This window comes from Azolla caroliniana, unplaced genomic scaffold (genome assembly GCF_043228905.1).
Source record: "Azolla caroliniana isolate FFs.n. ecotype wild unplaced genomic scaffold, voAzoCaro1.0.p SCAF_486, whole genome shotgun sequence".
Taxonomy (NCBI): Eukaryota; Viridiplantae; Streptophyta; class Polypodiopsida; order Salviniales; family Salviniaceae; genus Azolla; species Azolla caroliniana.
Genome location: NW_028230921.1, coordinates 11,701 through 22,950, shown reverse-complemented (window position 1 = coordinate 22,950; position 11,250 = coordinate 11,701).

Here is an 11,250-nt window from a genome sequence, read left to right as displayed (position 1 = left end):
GCTTGACTTTAACCTTGTTAGGGACAATTGTTTTCCTTCCGGCCCAACGTTGCCCAACGTGACAACTAACGTCTCCCAGCTATCCGGGAGGGAATCGAGGAGGAGCAATGCAAGTACCTCATCGGCAAGAGGTACTTCCAATGAGGTTGCTTGGTGTATTAGCCCCTGGAAGGTATTCATGTGCTCCGCCATATTGGAGTCGTCTTGGTAACGGAGCCTCACTAGCTTCCGGAATACCGAAACCCTATTAACGACATTCTTGTTTTGGAACACGATGTCGATCTTCTCCCAGAGTTCATGAGCCTTCCTTTCTTCATTGAAGTTGTTGTACAAGCTCATGTCAATGAAGCACCGGATCTATGTCGTCATCTTCATGTGCATTACCTCCTACACTATGGTGTCGATTTTATCCGGTCTCTTCTCCCCAAACTGAAACGGGAACCAAAGATCTTTGACCACCAACATATCCCTCATCTTTGACTTCCACACTTAGTAGTTGGAGCCGTTGAGCTTGAACATGCCGCCGAGCGATTCTTCAATTTTCTGTGTTGTTCGCTCTGATACAAGTTAATGAGAATAGTGCGGAATATTGCTCGGCCACAACTGAGTCTTGAACACTTCTATGAGAATGGAGAACACAGAAATGGGAACTAAAGAGTGAAACACAAGATGTTTACGTGGAAAACCCTAAATGGGAAAAACCATGGGAGCCCACAAACTCCGAACTATCACTATGAAGAGAAGGGGTACAATCAGAGACTCGTAGGCAACGACCTCGAGCTCGGTTTCTTCGCCAGGCGGCGGTTACAACAAAGTATCGCTCTGTATCTCTCTCTCTCTCTCTCTCTCTCCCTCTCTGTCGCTCTCTTTGTACAACAGATGAATGGTTTTTCCATATCAACATGAGCCAGAATAGGAGCTGATGTAAATTCCTTCTTAAGACCCTCAAAAGCCATGTCTGCTTCTTCAGACCAAACAAACTATTCTTAAGACCCTCAAAATCCATGTCAGCTTCTTCAGACCAAACAAACTATTGTCCCTTCCTGGTGAGCTGTATGAGAGGCAGAACAAGCTTTGAGTAATCGTCTATAAACTTTTGGTAGAAATTGGCAAAGTCTTAAAAGCATTGCACATCTCACAATGAACGCGGAGCGGAGTCTTCCACTCTACCACCGTTTTGACCTTAGCTGGATCCATGGAGATGCCTTCCGAGGAAATGACATAGCCCAAAAATTCTACCTAGTTGCACTCGAAACTACATTTTTCCAGCTTTGCATAAAGACCATGTTTTGGAAGTCGTTTTAGTGTACTAATAGTACATGAGAATCATGCTCTTCTTGGGTCTTCGAATAAACCAGTAGATCATCCAAATAGATGATCAAACAAACATCCAAGAGATCTCGGAATATATCATTTGCCATGTGTTGGAAGACTGTTGGCCCATTAGTGAGGCCGAATGGCATGACCGTATACTCGAAGTGCTCATATCTAGTGCGAAACACTGCCTTCCATTCATCTCTTGGTCGGATCCGTACAAGGTTATATGATCCTCGTAAGTCGATTTTTGTGAAGAACCTTGCACCATTGATAAGGGAAAGTGCATACCTATTCCTGATGGTGACCTTATTCAAGCTACCGTAATCTACGACGAGACGAAGTGATCCATCCTTTTTCTTGACGAAGAAAATGGGTGCGCTAGCTGGAGATTGCAAATGTTGAATGAAACCATTTGCGAAATTCTCCTCTATATAGGCTCGAAGAACTTCTAGCTCAGTTGGTGACAAATTGTAGATCGGTCGCAATGGTGGCTCTTTTCCCGGTTGCAAATCAATGGGGCAATCATACGGTCGATGGTGAGGAAGCGTATTGGCTTGTACTTTATCGAACACATTGGCATAATGACGATACTTTTTTGGAAGTTGAACGGTGAACTCCTCTTTAGTGGTGTTGGAGGGTTTTACTGATACTATGAAGAGAAACATTTCTTCCTTGCGTCCTTCCTCACGCAACTGATGTAGCGAAATGGTTGCAATCTTATGAGTAGATCCTCAGGTTTGTCGATATCGGATTTCTCTTGTTCTCCAATCTATGTCTAGGTTATGTAATTCGAACCATGGTAATCCCAAAACAATGGGATGGTCTAGGATACTAAATATATTAAAGGATACTACACACGCTAAATTATCTAGGACAATATTAACGGGCTCTGACTCTTCTATGATATTTCCGAAAGTAATGGGACAAACATCAATGACTACTATAGAGGCTGGACATGAGAGTTTTCTTAGGGATATCTGATGAGCTTGGGCAAAATTCCTATCCATGAAGCAAGAATTAGCTCCGGAATCTAGGAGTGTTGAGACATGTACTAGAGAGGTACTTTTAGTACTAACTGTTACTTGGGCTAAGAACACATTGCTAACTTGCTTAGAGGGAATGGAACCACTGATGAGCTGCACAGATCTAGGGTTGTCCAACCAAACGGCTCCTATTTTGACTGGACTTAGTCGTTTAACTCTTCTTCTAATTGACTAAGGACATCAAATTTGTTTGATAGATTTGGGTTATTAGTAGTATTAGGACTATCAAATATTCCTACTAAAATAGACTCGGGTTTAGTACAATTAGAACTAGCAACTATTTGGTTCACCTATCTTCTTGGCCTATGGGGACAATTCATTGCAATATGCCCTGGTCCACTGCAATAATGACATAGTTGATTTGCTCGGTGTCGCTGCTTTTCTTCTTCCGATAATGGTCCACGACAACGTGTAGTGTCAATTTCCATTGGAGTTGGAGTATGCACTGGAGACGCATTACATGACTCCCTTGGAAAAGGTTTTGCTACCATTGAGGCATAGGTGGGCTTTGATCTTGCCCTTGACATCTGGAACTGACGTTCCGAATGTCTTTCGAAAAGATGGTTGTCGCATCTCACCGCGCGACTAATTGCTTCTGTCAATGACTTTGGCTCTTTGGGGAAGGTCAAGAGTAAATCCTCGACTTCGTTATGTAGACCATAACGAAATTGCTCCATAAGTGCTTGGTCATCCTAGGGGATATCGGAGGCGAGTAGGCGCAAATCTGCAACGTATGCGGAGGCTAGACGATCACCTTGACGTAATCATCGGATTTTGTTGATTGTTGTCCTTATGCTGTCATTATCTCCAAAACAGGCTTTAAACTCACTTAAAAACTCTTCAAAATTGTTTAGTAAAGGAGATTCGTTTTCTAACAACGGAGCGAACCATGCCAAAGCTGAGCCACTTAACAACGTGCCTACTAAACCCACTCGTGATGCATCAGTGGGATATCGGGAAGGATGCATTTGAATGACTAATCGTACCTGATTAAGGAATCCTCTAAACTGCGATCGCGTTCCATCGAATTTCATGGGAAGGCTGATCTTGGGTTCTTTATGAACCCCTTGCGTACTGGGTCCTTGTTATTGCATCACGACTATGGTTGCTTCGAGCTGTTGCACACGTAACGCTAGTTCCCCATGCTGTTGTTGCGTCAGCTGCTTCTCTAAGGAGATTTGTTGAAGCTCCCCCAACAATCTTTGCTTTTCTTGTTCCGATGCGAGAAACTTCTCTTTCAAGCATTGCAACTCTGAAAAAACGGATTGATATTCTTGAGTGCTAACAGTGGCCATAGTATGAGAGAAAAGAGGAATAAGAGATTAGTATGAAGGGAGGGAGAAGTAAGAAGATAAAGGAAGAGAAGGAAGGAGAAAAAACCGGTTCAAACTGTCAGGAACAATACTAAGACAGAGAAGGAATTAGTACTAAAGGAGGTGTAGAACTCTCGAGAGAAGGAAAGAGAGAGAGAGAGAGACAGACAAACAGAGAGACAGAGAATGATGATAACAAAAGATATATATTATATTAAGAGAATATACAATAGTAGCTAGGAGGCTTAATACTGGAATTGAACCAATTTGGTTCGAAATAATGCCTTCTGCCTCCTTTTATAGTGTTCTCAGGAGTACTCCTGAAGTTTCTAGAATGTTCTAGAGAAATTTGGAATATACATCAATTTCCTATAGTAAAACTTAAATGAAAATAATATTCTTCGTATTACAACATATAATCTAATGGTCAAGAGCTCGACCCATGTAAGATAAGGTCATGGGTTCGAGTCTCGCTATATCATGACAAATGGTATCAGAGCGTGTGGCTTAGAAAATCCACTAAGTCCACCCCGCTACGTAGCACGTGTACGTGATCGAAGGGAGAAAATAAAAAGAAGAGAAGACACTAATCAACATGAACACACAAATGGGTAGCTTGTTGCCTAGTAAAAAGCTAGACTGGATCCCAATTATTCATCTTGGGAGTACAAGATGACCCAATACCTTGTTGGCCAAGGGTATTGGAGCTACATCAACGACGCACAAGAAATTTGAACCGACCCAAAGAACGTTGATTACGCAACATGGGACCAAGCGGCAAGTCGAATCATGTATTGTGTGGCAACATGTGTCCATGACCACATGCTTAGCGACATTCGAGACGCCAAGACACCTAAAGAAGCTTGGGCGAACTTAAAGAAAATGTTCGCCACCAACACAACCGCCCAAAAGCTTCAACTCCGACAAGAGTTGAACAACATTCGGCAAAAAGACATGTCCATGTCCGACTACACCGCCAAGATCAAGAGCATTTGCAACTTGCATGGCTCCATGAACATAATCGTCGATGAAGACGAGATGGTTCAAGTATGCTTGGGCAGCCTCGCACAACGATTCGACTCGTTGAGGATGGCAATCTTGGTGAGGGAAAACCCTCCTTCATTCTTTGACCTTTAATCAATGCTAATTGTTGAAGAGAACCATGTCCAAAACAAAACCAAGAAATCGGAAGGACAAATGTTCTTCTCAAATTCGGATGATGGCCGAGGACAAGGTCGAGGCAGTAGAAGAGGTTGATTTGACCCATCACACAAAGGGAACTCAAACCTTTCACAACAAGACGGAATCCATCAAGGGACCTTCAGAAGAAGGGGGAGCTTCCATGCCGAACAAGGTTAGCAAATGTGGCCCATTGCTTGAAACTATTGCGGCAAAATCCGCCACTTCGAAGAGGAGTGTCGGAGAAAGAGAAGCAAGTCAGCTTCGATAAGCCGACAACTCACAAACTACGCCAACAACTCCGAATAGGATGACTACGGTGGTCTATTCGTGATGAGACATGGAGCGAACTCTATGACAGCTTTCGACTCCACGAGCACCTCCAACTCGGAAGACGTGTGGTTCGTCGATTCCGGCACCTCACATCACATGACATCCCACGAAGAGTGGTTCAGGGATTTGCGCACACCTGATCGACCCGGCGTCATAGAGACGGGTGACGACACCATACATCCGATTCGGCACATCGGCAATGTCTCATTCGTGAAAGAAGGCAAGCAAACTTGCATCAAGAATGTCTTGCACATGCTCACAATAACAAAGAATTTGGACTCGGTCGGCCAAATCGTGGAACAAGGCATGCAAGTCCGCTTCAACAACAAAGGTTCTTTCATCGAGAAAGATGGCCGATTCATAACCAAGGGACGGAGAGACGGTCGCATGTTCATCCTCGATTTGAACGAGGTGAACTCGGCCATGTATGCCAAAGGTCTCAAAATCAAGACAAAAATCGAGTTATGGCACAAGAGAATCGGCCACATCAACCTCCAACAGCTCCGAGCTATGCAATCAAAGGGAGTTGTCATCGGACTTCTGGCATTCGAGTCGAAACGAGTTGACCGAGTATGCGAAGCATGCCAACTCGGTAAACAACATTGACTCTCATTCCTGAAGGAGAGCTACACGAGCAAAGGCCTCCTCGACGTCATACATTCGGATGTATGGAGACCGGCTCAAATGCCGACGATTGGCGAATGCCAATACTACGTAACCTTTATCGATGACTACTCCCGCTACATGTGGATCTTTTCGATGAAGAAGAAGAGCGAAGTGCTTTCCCACTTCCAAAAGCTCAAGGTCCAAGTCGAAAAAGAAACCGGTCGGCACATTGATGCCTACGATCGGACGGACGAAAGGAGTACTTCTCGGATGAATTCACCTCCTACCTTTGAAGTGAAGGCATTCAAAGAGAATTCTCGTGCCGACATACACCCCAACAAAATGGAGTAGTCGAAAGGAAGAATCGGCAAATACTCGAGGTAGCACGTGGCATGATGCATGAGAAGCACATGCCGAGCTTCTATTGGGCCAACGTGGAATCCACGACCGTCTATCTCATGAACCGATGCACCACTAATGGAGTGCATAAGCTAACTCCATATGAGCTCCTCGTCGGAAGCAAGTCGATCCTGTCTCACCTCAAGGTGTTCGGAAGCATTGCGAATGTACGCATCCTGAATGAACAACAATAGAAGCCCTACGCGAAGTCGGAGGAATGTATCCTCATAGGATACTCGTCCGAGAAGAAGGCATACAAGTGCTATAACCCTTCGACCAGAGCGGTTTGGGTGAGTCAAGACGTAGTCTTCAACGAATCGGCATCTTGGTATAAGCGCGATTCGGCTCCACCTGACTCGATTGAGGAAGAGTTGGACGTCAACTTGGAGGATGATATTCAGCCAAGACCTTCATCAAAGGACCGTCCAAGCTCTACTAAGCTAAGTGGACCACACGAGCCTTCAAGCCTTCCAAGCACGTCGCAGCCAAGTATGACCTTGGACAAAGGCAAAGGTAAGATGCCCAAATACGAAGTCGACCACGACGACGACAATGATTCAGATGTGTTGGCTCGCTCACTAGATAGTGAGTTTGGTGTACCCATCATGTGGACACCCAGAGCAAAGAAGGCGCTCACATCGACGAGCGAAAAACTTCGACACTCATCTAGAGCAAAGAACCTCGTCACTCGGCTCGGCTACAATGAGTATATGACCCATCACTGTCTTCGCATTGAAGGTAGAGGCCGAACAAGAGCCCAAGAGCTCCACCAAAGAGGCTCGTAACCCACGATGGGTGGAAGTAGTTGACCTTCGCCCACACACTACAAGCCTTCATCACCGGCTTGAGGGGGAGGAACCGAGATTGCCACGACGAAGAAAACCGAAGGCCAGACAGAAGCACACAAAGTCGACGAAAGCCAAAGTGGATGTCGGATGCCTCACACTTGAGTTTGAGGGGGTGTGTTGAGAGATCAAGCTCAACTTAGTTTAAATAGTTAGTCAACCATGTAACTTCGTAGTTACCTAGATAGAATCTAGTTAGAAGTGTTGACTATAACGCCTTAAATAGGACCTCGTACTTAAGTGGGATATTCTAGATCCTCCACTCCCTAAGTACATTTAGTATAGGACTTACACTTTTGTACCTATATTATCCTCACACATGAGATCTATATATACCTCATTGAAGGTATTTTTGTATTTGATGATGATAATGCTAATTTAATATACAATTAATCATCCCCCATCTTGTGTTGTTCATAAGTGTATCTTCCTCTCTTTCTTCCTCTCACACACATACACACACATATCACTTAATCTTCTGCTTAGCTTAACTACATCACATAATTAGGTACTAATTAACCCTTGCTTAATTACTTACCTAATTCTTAACAGTCTCCAACTATCGAGTCGACGCTTGGCCAAATCGAGTAGAAGCTGATTCAATTGAAATCGAATCCGAGCCAGTCGGTCGAGTTAATACTCGGCAAAATCAAGAACAGACTGAAGAGCGAGGGGAAACGGCCGAACAAGGAACCGATTTCAAATCGGCCGAAGAAGTCGAAGAAGAACCGATTGTGCTGAATGGAGGCCGTACATACCCCCTAAGAGAAAGGAGGCCCCCCCAAAGATTTCAGGATGAAGAGCGTGTACTGGTAACCGATGAGGGGGAGCCGGAAAGCTTTGAAGAAGCTAAGGAAGATACCCATAGCCGAAATTGGTTGAGTGCCATGCAAGAGGAGATGTATTCCTTGCATGAGAACCACACATATGAACTGACCAAACTGCCAAGAGGAAAGAGGGCCCTTCGGAATAAATGGGTATACAAGTTGAAACCAAGAGATGGTGGGAATCCACCCAGGTACAAAGCACGAATTGTCATGAAAGGTTTTCAGCGGAAGAAGGGTGTCAATTTCGACAAAATATTTGCCCCAGTGGTAAAGATGACGTCAATCCGAACCGTGTTGAGCATTGTGGCTAGCATGGATCTCGAAGTTGAGCAATTGGATGTCAAGACAACGTTTCTGCACAGTGATCTTGAAGAGGAGATCTATATGCACCAACCGGAAGGATTTGTGAAGAAAGGTAAAGAGAACCTGGTATGCAAGTTAAGGAAGAGCTTGTATGGGTTGAAGTAAGCACCTCAGCAATGGTACTGAAAATTTGAATCCTTCATGACTGACAACAAGTACCACAAAACGTAGGCCGATCACTGCATATTTGTGAAGAAATTCAATGGAGGAAATTTCCTCATCCTCCTATTGTACGTGGATGACATGTTGATTGTCGGATGGAACCATATGAAGATCTGAGGGCTGAAGAAGGCCTTGAGTGGGTTGTTCTCGATGAAGGATATGGTTCTGACAAAGCAAATTTTGGGTATGCATATTGTTCAGGACCAAACAAAGAAATTGATATGGATGTCACAAGAGAAGTACGTGACAAAGGTGCTCCAAAGATACGGCATGGAAGGTGCAAAATTGGTTGGCTCGACACTGTTGACGAACTGCAAGCTAAGCAAAGATCAATGCCCGAAATCGAAAACCGAAAAAGCCGAGATGTCAAAAGTCCCCTATGCCTCGGCGGTTGGAAGCCTGATGTATGCGATGGTTTGTACTAGGCCGGACATTGGATACGTTGTCGGAGTAGTCAGCCTATATATGAGCAATCCCAGGAGAGAGCATTGGGCTGCCGTGAAGTGGATACTATGATATCTGAGAGGCACCACGAGGTTGTGTCTTCATTTCAGCTCAAGAAACCCCACATTGGAAAGTTACACGGATTCAGACATGTCGGTTGATGCAGATACCCGTGGATCCATGTCCGCATACATAATGACTAATGTAGGGGGAACCGTCTCGTGGCAATCAAGATTGCAGAAGGTCGTGGTGTTGTCACCACATAAGCCGAGTACATGACCGCAGTGGAAGCCTGCAAGGAAAGCTTATGGATGAAGGAGTTTATCGGTGAGCTGGATATTCGGCAGGAAGAATTCCAACTCTATTGCGACAACAAGAGTACCATCCACCTTGCGAAAAATGTCGGCTACCACTTGAGTACAAAGCACATCCAATGGAGGTACCAATTGGCTCTGAGAGTGAGTAGAAGAAAAAGAATTTGCTCCAGTGAAGATCCACATGGCCGAAAATGGATCAGATATGCTGCCGAATGTGTTATCAGTCGAAAAGCTAAACGTGTGCCGACAAAGAGTCGATTTGGTGAAGTACCCCATGCCAGAGTGATGGGGGAGTTTGTTAGAAACATGTCCCTCTGGATGGGAAGTGAAACCGAAACCATAATCGTAATTGAAAACTAAAATCGCTTCGGAAGACTATAATTGTAAATAGTCTAAAATGCCATTGTGGGTTGTACTTGTAAATAGCTAGAAAGTTGCTTTTGTATATAAGCAACTAGGGCAAACTTTATAGTAGAGTGTAGTTGATCATTATTGTAAAGTTAGAATGAGGTAGTTGCCTTTGTAACCGTGAGTGAGAGAGTGAGAGTGTAACTCTATAGCCATCTATCAGACGAAGGAGAACTCGAGGTTGTTACATCCGAGTTCCGTATTTTGTACTTCCTCTCTACTATAGTGATATGTTTTTCTCGGGGTTTGTGGACCCCCGTGGTTTTTCCCATTTTGGGTTTTCCACGTAAAATATAGGTGTCTCTATGTCTTCACGTTTTTCTTGCCCGTGCACTAGTTCTTGGTTTCTGCACACGAATACGAACGTGAAACCGGTTGTGGCTAGTCAATTCCTAACACTTTGTACTTGGGCTTCTCTAAGTCAGATACATATTTGTATCTGAAGACCCATTTGTAGGGTAGTGGCTTTCTCATGGTTGGTTGTTCGACCAACTCTCATGTTTGATTCTGATGAATCGAGTCCAACTCGGATTGTATGGTTTGTAGCCATGTGTTGGCATCCGGTGTGGCTATAGCTTCTTCGTAAGTATTTGGTTTGCCTGCATTCATGTAGTTGACGTAGTCGAGGCCCTGTTGATAAAACTTTGTAGGCCTTCTGACTCGTCCGGATCTCCTAGGTGCCGATGTTGTTGGTTTAAACTCTTCAGTCGGCTCGATCGGCCAATCGGTATTTTACTTGAACTGTCTTTAGGAGTCCTATTAGATGACTCATCCCTGTAGTAGAATTTTGGTGATGTCATGGCATCCTCCCTTTCTTCGAGATCAGTTGACTTAGAGGTAGAAGACTTAGCCGACTCGGTTCTATTTTTCCCTTTGGCCTTGGGTGGGTTAGTTGTACGGCTTCTTTCTCAATTTCGAAAGAGGCCTTTTTTCCCACTTTTTTCTGTTGGTTCCACTCTAAGAAAATGGAGTCTTCCATGAAGACTATGTCACTACTCTAGAGGCGGAGTACATGGCAGTTGTAGAAGCCGGCAAGGAGATAATCTGGATGAAGGACTTCATCGGAGAGCTAGGGATCCAACAGGAGGAATACCGGCTCTACTGCAACAATCAAAGTGCCATCCACCTTGCAAAGAACACAACTTACCATTCTCGGACAAAACATATCTAGTGGAGGTACCACTGGATCCGGGAGAGAGTAGAAGATCAAGAGTTCGTGCTGATGAAGACCCACACGGAGTAGAACGGGTCGGATATGCTGACCAAGGTGTTGACAATCGACAAGCTAGATGCTTGCTGAAAGTGGATCGGGCTTGCGAGACATCCCATGCCGGAGTGAAGGGGGAGATTGTTGGGAAATCGGTCCCTCCGAATGGGATCCGGTGATGAATGAAGAGGACCCGGTGAGAACCAGAAGAGACCCCGAAACTGAATCGGATGGACCCGGTGAGAACTGGAAGAGAAGACATATTTGTATATATGTTTTGAGTAAAGCCTATTGAGGCTATATTTGTAAATAGCCCTAAGTTCATATAAGTATAAATATGACTTAGGGCAATCACTTTGTGTGTGTGTGTATGTGTGCTCTCTCCCTATTTTCCCATTTTTGTGTTTGATTCTCATTGAAGTGATTGAATACTCGGTTGTGGCTGAGCAATATTCCGCACTATTCTCTACAATTCTGTACCCATCTT